General features: G+C 41.2%; 1 pseudogene; it reads right to left on the bottom strand.

Moving 5' to 3' along the window:
- Positions 1-344: 344 nt before the first annotated feature.
- On the bottom strand, positions 345-4,447 carry LOC133775032 (regulator of microtubule dynamics protein 3-like; annotated as a pseudogene).
- Positions 4,448-13,063: the final 8,616 nt, after the last annotated feature.

Below are 13,063 nucleotides of genomic sequence, written 5' to 3'. Positions count from 1 at the left end.
CTGATAGGGTATGATCTCAGGACGGTATTTATAGGTATTTAATATTAATCAGTGAAAAAAATGAGCATGTGACAAGTTCTGTGCTTTGTTCCCATAGCTCTTTGAAGCTCATCCACCTATCTTGATTTTTCGAGAATTCACTTAAGGGGGAGAACAGCAGAAACCCAGGTCACAGCTACTTCCCCAGTTTCAGATGAGGCAAGAGATTAGAACAAATTGGGGAAAGGCAGGTTGTAGTGCTCAGACTCAGGATTTGAGACATGCCTTAAACCACTCACTTGGTTTCATGATCTCAGTGGGGTCTAAGGAAAGTTTTCCCTTAAGCTGTGATTTCCCTCAAGTCATGAAGGCCCTTGAAATGTGATTATTCTCCTAAGATGACTTCTAATTCTTCCAGGTCCTTCTGCAAAGCCGAGTCCTCATTAATGACATCTGGCAGCTCCCGGGCCAATTTCATTCACCGTCTAGCTTCAGAGTTTTTCCCTAGTTCTCTGTAGCACTTGGAAATATACACCCTTCCTGCTTTAGAAAATCCTGGCTGTAGTTCTTCAACCTTTAGGAAACTATTGAGGGCATCCTGTACAGTAGCACTGAGCGGGCTTTCAAACAAGGCTGTAGCAGGTTTTTTTTTTTTTTTTTTTTTTTTTTTCTAGCCAGCTTAGGTGAGAGACCTGGTAGCACCACCGGCCAAGAAGAAAGTGAGCCTTGGGGTTTTCTGGCTGGAGAGCAATGGCTTTGTCCACATGCTCCTTGAAGCTAAAGCCACTCTGGATACGAGTCTGGATGCCCTCATGCTCAGCCAGCTGACCACAAAGCACTGCATACCACTGGTGACACACAGCACACTCATCCCCCTTCTCCAGGGCGGCCTCTGCTGCTTCTTTTCCATTCAGGGCCTAGGACTTCTTCTCGCTCACCTCCTCAGTGAGCTCACACATGTCACTGTAGGCTCGTGCCAGGCACCAGAGAAAGTCCTGCCAGCTTCCGTACACCAGCTTGTTGTTGAGCAGCAGCTGGAAGCCTTCTCGCTTGCTCTGCTCACTGCCAGGTGCAGTTCGTCCGCCTGCTGCAGGAGTGGCAGGACATCCTCCAGGTCTGAGGCGTCTCCAGCAGGACCCGAAGCTGCCTCTGCTTCCACTTCCAGATCCAGAGAATCCCTTCTCCCCATCTTTACAGTCTCACAGCTCACTTCATCTTCCCCGTCCTCACTCTCCTTGTCAGAGTCCCGCTCATAGTCAGACTTGGCACTGGCTGTTGTGTAACCGCCTCCACTCTCTGCATCTGTGTACGTGGCCCCCGAGGAGGCCGTGAAATAGACAGAGCTGGAGCCAGTGGAGTCGCTCCTCTCCCGGGCAAACGGGAACCTTCGCCGTCGAGCCACTCTCTGAGTCTCTTCCATGTGCGATCGGACCTCCCCAACGATCTCCCCCGCCAGTCCCTGCAGGCTGCTCCTCAGCTCCTCCACCTCCCGCCGCAGCGCCACCAGACTGTTCAGCACGAAGTCCAGGCGGTCCAGCACCTTCTCCTGCTCTCCCTGTGCGGGGCCGGGCAGCACCGCAGCATCGCCAGCCTCCCCTGGGATGGCCCGAGGCAGCATCGCCTGGCATCCAGGCTCTGGAGTCTGTCCGTAGTCCAGGGCGTTGGACAGGCTCTGGCTCCGGCCATGGCGCTGAGACCGTTTCCACCGCCGGCTGTAAAGGACGCACAGGAATCCAAAGCCAGCGGCGGCGCCCAGCAGCAGTCCCAGCCCAGAGCCCCCAGTCTAGACAGGTTGCACCCGGCCGCCAACCACCATGGCAGCAGCCGCTGCTGCCTCACGCTGTCAATGACCGCGACGTCAATCAGTGAATCTCTTTATTAAAAGCAATATTTGAGCAAATTATCTGAAATAAAAGCCAAGTAAACTAAATGAAGGGAGAGATAAAAATAATAACACCTACAATCAGTAAGATAGGCTTGGGCCTTTTTAAAAAGTGTGGGACAGGCATTTGACACAGTCGTTAAGATGCCACTTGAGGGGCCGGTGCCGTGGTGTAGCAGGTAAAGCCATCACCTGTGGTGCCGAAATTCCATATGGGCACCGGTTTGGGAACCGTCTGCTCCACTTCCAATCTGGCTCTCTGCTGTGGTCTGGGAGGGCGGTGGAGGATAGCCTGAGTTCTTGGGTCCCTGCACTCGCATAGGAGATCCAGAGGAAGCTCCTGGCTTTGGATCAGCACAGCTCCAGTCGTTGTGGCCAACGGGGGAGTGAACCAGCAGATTGAAGACCTCTCTCTCTCTCTTTTTCAATCTCTCTCTCTCTCCCTCTCCTCTGTGTAACTCTGTCTTTCAAATAAATAAATAAATAAATCTTAAAAAAAAAAAAGATGCCACTTGAGATATTCACATCTCATTTCAGAGTACATGGGTTCTGCTTCCTATTAGAAGACCACAGACAATGGACAAAATAGTTGGTCCCTTGTACCTACATGGGAGGCCCAGATAGAGTTTGGGGCTCCTGTCTTCAGCCTGGTCCAGTCACGACTGTTTTGAGGACTTGATGTAAACCAGTAGATGGGAGATTTCTCTCTCTCTCTCTCTCTCTCCTCACCCAAATGAAGCATAAATAAATAAAAAACCTATTTAATTTTATTAAAGTTTAAGAAATTCATGGCTAGCAATTTGATCAAGAATTAGCCTACAAAGGCAAAGTTAAAGGTTCCTTAAATGTATGTGAAAGGTAAAGGGTGCTGAAGGAGACTAAAAGAGGCAAGAGGGTTGGAGAAATGTCTTCAGCAGAGGTGGCATTGGACTCATACACAAAGGTCAAGAATAACACCAAAGGTAAAATCCAGAACACCCAGTAATGGAAATCCTGGTTTTGTTGCTATAGAGAGCTAATGAAGGGAGGTAGAAAGGCAGGCACATAGACAAAAAGTCACCTGCCCTCAATTTAATTGTGCATATTCCTCCTTGACATGGAATGCAGAGGAATTACTTGGCAGCTTACTGGCAATTCTGCCTTAATTCTTCATTGTCTCAATCCTATTTGTATTGTTCTAGCTCTTCTTTGCAGATGGCAAGTACATTAGGAAATCTAGAATAGCAAAAAGAAGGGAGAAACACAGGAAGGAATCAAAGCAGTCTCCAAGGGAGTACACAAGACCAAAATGAGGAAACCAAGGAGAAAGAGCAGGCTTGAAGGCTGGACGCAAAGCTGAGAAGATCAACAGCCAGGATATGCTGGTGTTGTCCAGTCCCATTATGCCCCTTTCAGAACCTGGTCACTAATTTTCCCAGTTTCCTGTTCTGTTGACTGCTGACTGCTAACTTCTCAATGTGAATTCCTCTCTGGACTTTTCCTTTCTGAAGGGGATTGCGGCAGTTGGATCTCACCTCTTTGCATGCTTGTAGTCTGTAGCTAATGACTAGTTAATGCAAGGTACAAAGTCTCATCTCCCTCTGATTCAGCATGACCGTCAGAGTCATCCTCCCACCAAAGGACTAATCAAGCCCGCCCTGCTTAGCTTCTGAGATGATATTGGGTGCACTCAGGGAGGTATGGCCATAGACAAGAGCCATTCTAATTACAGAGCTCTCTCTAGGATATACTGAGAACTCTGTCAGAACAGCATTGCCATTCAACCTCTCTGCTTTGTTAAGTTTTGCTCAGAAGAGCTCCTACTTGTAAACTTCCATCATGCAAATCCACATCTCATACTTTTTCTGGCAAACCTGACCCACAGAAATAGGCTGATACAGGAATCGAGTAGGGACACAAGAAACACAATCAATTAAAATGCAAAGTCTAAGCAAGTTGTTTTACATGCAGGGGCTATGATGATGTTGCATTTTGTGGTTATATCTGCTGGTTACAAGATGGGTAGAGATGGCTTTAAGACCCAGAATTAGAATGGGAAATATTTTTTTAGAGACCAGATTGTCCTAAGAGGCTGCACAGAGTTGTTCCATGTATTTGCATCACACTTCCACAGAAGTAATCATGCATGGGATGTTTGGGCCAGCAAATGGTTTCAATGCCTAGTCTTGATCTTCTCAGACTTCTTGTAGAAATATCCTGGGTGGAAAATTGCATAATTCACCTTACATAGTGAGAAATTTATCATTCTAAAGATTCCTAGGTTTTTAAACATTTATAATTTTTATGTTGAAAATACTAAAATCCTTTCTTCTAGTTCTGTTTTTAAAAATATACACTACAGAATTGTTTTCTTTAGTCATATTCCTGAGTAGAACACCAGAACTACATTTTTTACCTAGCTATAATGTAATACTCTTAGTCAATCTTTCTCCACCCCTTCCTCTCTCCAGCCTCTGATAACCACAATTCTGCTTTCAATTTCTGTGAAATCAATTATTTTAGAGTCTGCATGAGTGAGATCATGTAGTACTTCTCTTTCTGTGCCTGACTTACTTCACTTAACATATTGACCCCCGTGCCATCCATGTTGTTGCATATGGCAGGAGTTCATTCCTTTATGATGGAACAGTATTCCAACATGTATATACATTACATTTTCTTGATCCATTCCTCATTTGATGGACATTTTGGTTATTTCCGTTTCTTGACTATTGTGAATAGTGCTGAAATAACCATGGCAGTGCAGATGCCTCTTTGACAGACCAATTTAATTTCCATACACCCAGTAATAGGATTGTTGGCACCTATAGTAGGTCTATTTTTAATTTCTTCAGGAAGAGTCACACTGTTTTCCACAATTTCTTTACTAATTTACGTTCTCACCAATAATTTGTAAGTGTTCTCTCTGAACAGCCTCATTAGTGGTTACAGTCTTTTGTCTTTTTGATAATAGACAATCTAACTGGAGTTGGGTAGTATCTCATTTTGGTTTTGATGTGCACTTCCCTGCTGATTAGTGATTTGAGCATTACTTCATATACCTGTTGGCAATTTGCATGTCTTCTTTTGAGAAACATGTTTATGGTTTATTGGCCATTTTAAAGTCAAGTTTTTTTTTTTTTCCTATTAAGTAGGGGTCCTTGTGTATTCTGGTTATTAGCCCTGGTTTGAAATGTAGTTTACAAACATTTTGTCCCATTTGGTATGTTCTTTATGTCAATCTGTTGCCTGTTGGATATGTAGCTCTTCAGTTAGTTGAAATCCCATTTGTCTGTTTTTGTTTCCTGTTTTTTTGGGATATACTCCCTCTTTTCAAAAAAATAAAAATAAAAAGCCTTTCTTATCTGAAAGTCCTGAAATATTTCCCATGTATTTTTTCATAGTTTCAGGTAGCACATGTAGGTCTTCAATTCATTTTTAATTACTTTTTGGCACATGATGAGAGACAGAAGTATAATTTCATTCTTTTGCATGTAGCTATCCAATTTTCTCAGTACCATTTTTTGAAAAGATTTTCCTTTGTCCAATGTTATTTTATTAATAACATTAAAATTTTTTTCAAAATTTTATCAATTTATCAATTATAAATTTTATCAAATTTATCAATTTTAGCAATTTTATCAAAGGTCAGGGGCTTTAGGGTATGAGATCACTTCTAGACTTTATATTGTTACATTGGCCAATGTGTCTGCTTTGATGCTGATACCATACTTTGCTGTATAATTATTGTTAGCTTTGTAGTTTTATATGGTCATTGGAAATGTTAGGTAGGAAGTCAGAAATGAGCTTATGTGTGTGTGACAAGGGCCTAGGAAATTGAAAGCAGCATCTCAAAGTCATCCTGATAACCTTCCAGGTGAAGCCCAGTATCTGCACTTCAAAGTCCTGCCCAGATCCTGATGACCTTCCAGGAGGTCCTGACCCTTCTACCTGGCCTGATAAAACATCCTTCCACTAAGGCAAGCACCCTAGAGAGAAGCCCCCTTGGCTGATGCCAGCCAGGCTTCCCCCATCTGATAACTTCAGGGGAAAACTTAGAAAGGAATTTTTCCTATTTACACTCAACAAGTCCTTTGTTTGGGAGGAGGAGAGGGGGAGAGAAAAGGTAGAAAGGCAAGACGCATCCCCTTAAAAACCCGAGCCTAAATGTGAACTAGGCACTCTTTCTCAGGTCTTGTCTGGAGAGGTGCCCATCTGTTCTTACAGATGTCCCTATTCTAATAAACCTTGCTATTTTGCTTCCACTGCTCTCTGTCTCACATCTGAATTCTTTCCTGCACGAAGACAAGGACCCTTTGCTTCTGCAGTAGCAGATAATGTAGGAGCTGGTATTGTGGTAAAGTTGGTTAAGCCACCATCCCACATAAACACAAATTAGAGTCTTGGATGCTCCACCTCTAATCCAGCTCCCTGCTAATGCATCTGGAAAAGCAACAGCAGATCTCCCGGGTGCTTGGGGCCCTGTCATCTACACGGGAGACCCAGATAGAGTTCTTGGCTCCTGGCTTCAACCTGGCCCAGCTCTTGCAAGCATTTGGGAGACTTAACCAGCAGATTGAATATTCTTTCTCTCTCTCTCTCTCTCTCTGTAACTCTGCCTTTCAAATAAATAAATGTCTTATAAAAAAGTCAAATACTGCAGGCATATTGATTTAAGCTATCTGTAGTTTTGAAACTCAGCTCTGTTATTACCTTCCTACCTTAGTTTAGACGTAGATTTTTAAAATTTCAAAAATTCCTCTAATGCTTAATTTAATTATCTGTGTAATGGACAAAATAACAGTTGTGAATATCAAATGGGGTACTGTGTTTTCTTCTAAGATCTGCAGATCTAATAAGTCACTAAAATTACACCTACAGTGGGAGCAAGGAGAACAACAAAGGTCTGCCAGGAAAGATCATCTACTATTGTCTCCATTTTATGAGACAAATTATATTTTATCACCGAAACCTGAATTTAGGTCTCTACTTACAAAGAAAAAAAACTGACAACTTACACAGCTATTTCTCCTTCTGTCAAATGTTTATTTTCTTTATGTTATGAAGAAGGCTTTCTCTAAATTCTACATTTGCTGGATTGCATGACGTTTTGGCATTATCAGGACCCTTGGTTTTGGATATCTCCTGAGGTATCCAGGTAACACACTTCTGGAACTAGCCTTCATCAAAATCCATCTCAGCACAAGTAGCTCTAGGTCTTCCAAAACTGGGGCTCAAATTTAAAAGAGTATGAAGATGAGAACTTAGTTTTTTTTTTTTTTTTGGACAGGCAGAGTTAGAAAGTGAGGGAGAGACAGAGAGAAAGGTCTTCCTTCCATTGGTTCACCCCCCAAATGGCTGCTATGGCCGGTGCACTGTGCTGACCTGAAGCCAGGAGCCAGGTGCTTCTTCCTGGTCTCCCATGCAGGTGCAGGGCCCAAGCACTTGGGCCATCCTCCACTGCCTTTCCGGGCCACAGCGGAGAGCTGGACTGGAAGAGGAGCAACCGGGACAGAATCCAGTGCCCCGACCGGGACTAGAACCCAGGGTGCCGGTGCCGCAGGCAGAGGATTAGCCTAGTGAGCCACGGTGCCAGCCGAGAACTTAGTTTTGCCAACTGCTCTAAATTTTCAAACCTACATCATTGTTTTAGGCACTATGGATGGTATATAACTTCATCATCTTTCTTATAACAGCGGCAGTGATATAAGGCTCTAAATACTTGGATGAAAGGCAGACCTGGATTTTAAAACTAGATAGGGAAAAAGCTTAATTGTGTTTACGGCATAAATCATAGGTGTGGTCTAGATATCGATAATGCATCAATTTACTTTCTAATAAATAAAAATGCTTAGAGGTGATAGAGTGCTTTTCATCTTGAGAGCATTTCATGAACACTGACCAATTTATCATTATTTACAAGCCTATTAATTTTCATTGCCCTAAGGTAGGAATTGTAATTATGCCAGCATGTCAGATGGGAAAAAAGAAACTGGGAGAGAATAAAAGAATTGTGAATTTGATAGTTCTGAATTAAATGGATATTTACTGTTCAATTTAAATACCATAAAGTAAAATCTGCCATGGATATTTTCATAAGACACTATCCAAAATACTATTAGGCTTCTCATTTGTTCCCTCTCATCTTCACTTTCCCCTTCACTCAACGATTTATGTATCCAATTTATCTTTTTAACAAGTGTTTGTTGAACATTGAATATATATATATATATATATATATATATATATATATTAGCATTCTTAATAAGTTCATGATTACCTAAAGGAAACTATTATATAAGTGAATAATGGCAAAAAGTGTTTTTATAGAGACTCTGAATATTTCTTTTTTTGATTACAGAGTTACTGTAATCAAGAATGAAGGAGGCAAATGTTAGAATTATTTCCAAAGAATTGACAGGATATTGGGACTAGCCAGAGATAGTTGATGAGGACAAAGGACAAAGCTAATATCTCAAGATAAATATTGGAAAGAAATGTGGAATTAGTTATGAAGTAGAGTAATGGGTAAGAAGAGTGGATTAGGGATTGAGGGAGCAGTTGGATTTACTTTTGGAAATAAAGACATGGAGTTGATGGTTGGATATTCAAGGGACTGGAAACAAACTGGCACTTGATGCTACCCAACTAGACCTCACATGAGAGCTTCTGGATAATCTGAGCTGACTTGGACCCTTAATCATGACACTGCCTAAGGATGAAAAACTGGAGCTACCATCAGTGACCACATGGTGGCCAGTTAGTTTGTGGTTTATCTGAGGGCACTGCTATTTAGAACATTGGAAACTCTGCCTCCTCTTGGTCTTTTACCAATGGCTGAAATAAGGATAGTACAGAATATTAATCAAGTATATGTCTGTAACATTTTTGGAGGTGAATCATTTCTTATTTTTTATAGAAAGCCTGTAACTCAAAGTTCTTATTTGTCTTTTGTATTCCATCAGCAGCAGTAACTGAATAACCGCCTTCAAAAAGATCTGTGAGTTTAGATGAGTTCTTCAAGGTAAAAGTTATCCTCAAACCTACAGGGATAAACCTCAAATAATTTCCTGTTTCAAATAAAAGAAAGGGTTGAGAATCTTATCTAGGCACAGGTCTTTAGGGTGTACTTACATAAGAATATAAACATGGTTTTATTCACTTCTAATTTCTTTGCCTTAAAAAATTATATTCATCCGAATGCCAACTTAAAACATCTATCCTACACAGATTGAGATGATAAAAGATTGCTGGCAGGATCTCATTAGTAATTATGAAACTTGGGACAGAAGTTTAAGAGAGGCTATTTCATTGCTACCTTGTCCACCCACCACCCTTAGAAGGATGCCAACTCTGCTCTTGAGCCAGTGAAATATTTACAGTGCAAAGATACAGTTGTACTTGGGCTTGTTAGAGATCAAATCTACTCCAGTGAATTCCAATTACTCTTTCCAGACTATTTTGCAAAAAATGACAATCTGTTTCATAGTCTCCATGTTTCAAAAGTGGTTTCTGCAAATTTATTTCAACCCAAATTAAAGCTTCTTGACCTGGATGTGCTGAGATGCTATTATTTTTGCTCCTTCAGATGGCCAAGGGGTACCATTGCTAGCACTTTGATTAGTGGATTAAAACCAATTACTGTGAATTTTAAAACTTTAACTGTTTTCTCTCTGAAGAATTTCTACAAATCAACCATCAAAAGACTTTCTGAAAACACCAGCTGAGCAATTGGTACATGTTTATTCTCTGATAACATCTCAACCTGACACCTGCTATGGGAAATCTACACATTGACCAAGACCTTGAATTCACCATCTACAAGCACGGGCATATAAATAGATCACATTCTGTTTTATCTATTGGAGAAGTATTTCCAAGTTTGGTTCCTAACTGAATTTGCTCCATTTCATATTTAAAGAATTTTTTCATCATTTTTGGATTTCATTTTGTTACATAATTTGATACAAACTTCTAAGTTGGTGATAAAGCAATGACAAGAATCTCTTATTTTACTTTCATATTATAGAGCGCAACATTTTCACATGTATGATCTCATTTACCCACTAATTTGGTGCCAGTTACCCTTAATAATATCAGTGCTAATAAATTTATATTCCACTAAATTTATATTACACACTAATAAATTTATATTCCAAATATTTTCCACATGCTTCACCATAAACGTCACAAGATGATTACAAATGTTCACTGTAGCATTAATCACTAGGCCATTAATCTTAATAATTTTGTTGTGTTGTCACTGCATGTCAATAAAAACAATAAAACAATGGTGAAGACCACTTAATATACAATAGTATTCTGCTAATCATGTCTTATATTCTCTGTCTGACAATTTTTTAGTCATGAATTCAGATTGGAGATTCTTAGCATTTGAAAGAGAAGGAAATACTGTATTGCCCACTTGTAACTAAGTAGATAATGATTAAATTTAATGTGATCATTCTTTACAGATTAGCTAAATCTAAGAAATAAAATTTACCAAAATTTTCTTGGATATATGTTTATTAGGCACAAATAATGTTTCATTTTAAACTTTTTACAGTTTTCCTTGATGTAGACTACAACAGTGGAGCATCTTTAGCATGATGGGAAAGATTAAATAGAATAGACTTCTTTATATATTTTAGGTATTTTTCCCTCTGTACTGTATAAACTCCAAATTTTGAGATAACCAGTATTTTTATCTTGGAATCCAAAGGTGATATTCATGGATCTGTAAAATTCCTGAAATTGTGTACCAAATATTTTCTATATATAGAAGTATTGTTTCCTAATAGTATTATTTCATCAATCATCTAAAGCTTTTTAACCCTAATGGGGTTGAGAACTACTGAACTAGATATATAATTTTCTTCATCTAAAACCGGAAATGGCCTCAATGGATTTGATAATATGATCTAAATTAATTTAAATCAGTAATATCCAAAATTTCTGATGAATAATACCCTGTCAGAGAGCTCAGGATCTCAATTTTCTTTCAATTTATCTTCCATTTGTTGAGTACTTATTGGCCTGGCTAGAGTATTCACTGTCAAATTTCACAAATCTGCTCTTTTTCTAGGAAAAATATATGGTACAGTCATCTGTGTCATTGATTTGATTCACATCAATTCAGCATTCCATTTTTAAAATGAAACCCAGGAGGCAGAGCAAGATGGTGTGTTGGTTGAGTAAGGGGATTAAGCAAGTATCTCCACACACAGACAGTAATTTTAAGAGCTGTTCACATAGATTCAAGTCATGGTCACAAGAGCCAACACACACACACACACACACACTCAAGAGGAAACCAGGAAGGAGAACTGCCATCTCACCCCTCTGCCAGCTCCAAGTAGCTCAGCCTGGAGAGAGAATTCCTCCTTGGGGAAGGGAGAGACAATGAAGTCCAGACCTTAGACTTGAAACCCAGTACCAGGTCTGCCAGGGTAAAACCTAGAGTCAGCTAGGGCCTTACCACCTCTGCCCCCAGGCCAGTAACTATGCACTGAGCCTTTGAGCAGGTGACCACCTTCACCACTCCTCCCCCAACCTCCTGCAGACAGTGGAAGACTCCAGCCAATGGAGAATTGGGTAAGAAAGTGAAGTTAGGGCTTTGCGTTGAAGCTCAGTGACAAGATGTGGTGAGACTCAGCACCAATTAATCCAAAAAGCCTCTGTAACCAGAGAAACGCTCACAGCCCACAGCCTCTACATATAACCAGGCACCAGGTGGAAATCTGCACTGGTCAGATTGACTCAGTTTACCTTTATCAAAGACAGCACATCTTGCTGGCCTACAATCCATAGGGTCCAGTGATTGTGAGATTCAGGTGTGCTTCAACTGAGCATCAGCCTGGGTGGCCAACAGACAGCCTCAGCCAACCTTCCTCCAACTTCCAGCAGACAGCAGAGCAAGACTCCAGCTGCTGGGGAGCAGAGTTAGAAGCTCTGAAACTCAGAGGCTAAGGCTTAGCACCTGATAATCCCCAAAGCCTATATCCCCTGACCAGTGCTCATACAGGTTGTAGATCTGCCCAGCATCACTTGGAGACCTGCATTCTGACAGATGAAGGCCTTACTGTCTCATGTTCTTGGTGTGTATCCATAAGTGCATATCCAGGCAGTGCCCTGTACTCTGAGACTTAGTTGCAACCCACCTCAGTGTTAGCATGGGCAGCTTAGGGGTTTCCTTGACTACCCTTGCCCCAACTGTGGATAGATACCAAGGAGCAAGACACCAGCCACTAGGGAGTTGAGCACTGAAGTGCGCACAGGACTTCATCTTAGATTTGGCAAATCTGTCATTGGGCAGACACTAACAGTCACCATTCTCAGACCAGGTCCTGTGGACAGAGCTCCAGGACCCACCCCAGTCTACATGGAAACCTATGATCCCAGTCAATTTAATTTACATCCTGGTCAGCAGGATGATTGACATGATTGATTGCAGTGGACTTAGGGGTACAAGCCCATTCACCTCAGTACCAGTTAGCCCATAGGAGGAAGGCCTTGGTTGTATCTGATACTGTGCTGGGGCCAAGTTGTGGGCTTTCTGTATGATTAAGCATTGTGGCATATGTGACTACAGGACTACTCCATTCTTTCTCACTCCAAACATTATAACACGTAGAGAGTAACTGTGTGGCAAGAAAAGATAGATGGGTAACAAGATACTGCATAAAACCTGGGGCTAGCAATGAGGGGATTCATGTGTCCCTGTTGGATTTTGGGCTTGTGCTACCTCAACCCAATCAGGCCCTTCCCAATGTGGATACCTGGGAGACCACACCTAGTACTCTGGGATGGTGTTATCACAACCCCAACTGCAGCAAAATGAGGGCTGGCATCTCTAAGACCATGAGACTCATTCACTCATCAGAGGTCTTAGAGGAGCATCTAACACACCAACTACAGTTGCTATCATTATCTGTAGATGAAGGTAAAGAGTGACTGTACCATTCTCCAACTGGAAATAGATCTAAAATAGTCCATCAAGCTGACACCTGAAGATATATCCTCAGAAAAAAAAAAAAAAAAACCTTGTACCACACAAAATACTTGTTAAAAATGATAGAAAAATTAATCCCCAAGATGTGTAAATATCAACATAGAGATGCAAAAATGTATGAAAAAGCAAAGCAGTACTATGCCCCCAAAGGAACATGATAATGCTTTAGTAACAGGCGCCAAACAAGTAGAGAATGAGGAAATTCCTGATAA

This window comes from Lepus europaeus, chromosome 16, assembly GCF_033115175.1.
Source record: "Lepus europaeus isolate LE1 chromosome 16, mLepTim1.pri, whole genome shotgun sequence".
NCBI classification, from domain to species: domain Eukaryota; kingdom Metazoa; phylum Chordata; class Mammalia; order Lagomorpha; family Leporidae; genus Lepus; species Lepus europaeus.
This window is presented reverse-complemented; position numbering and strand designations above follow the sequence as displayed.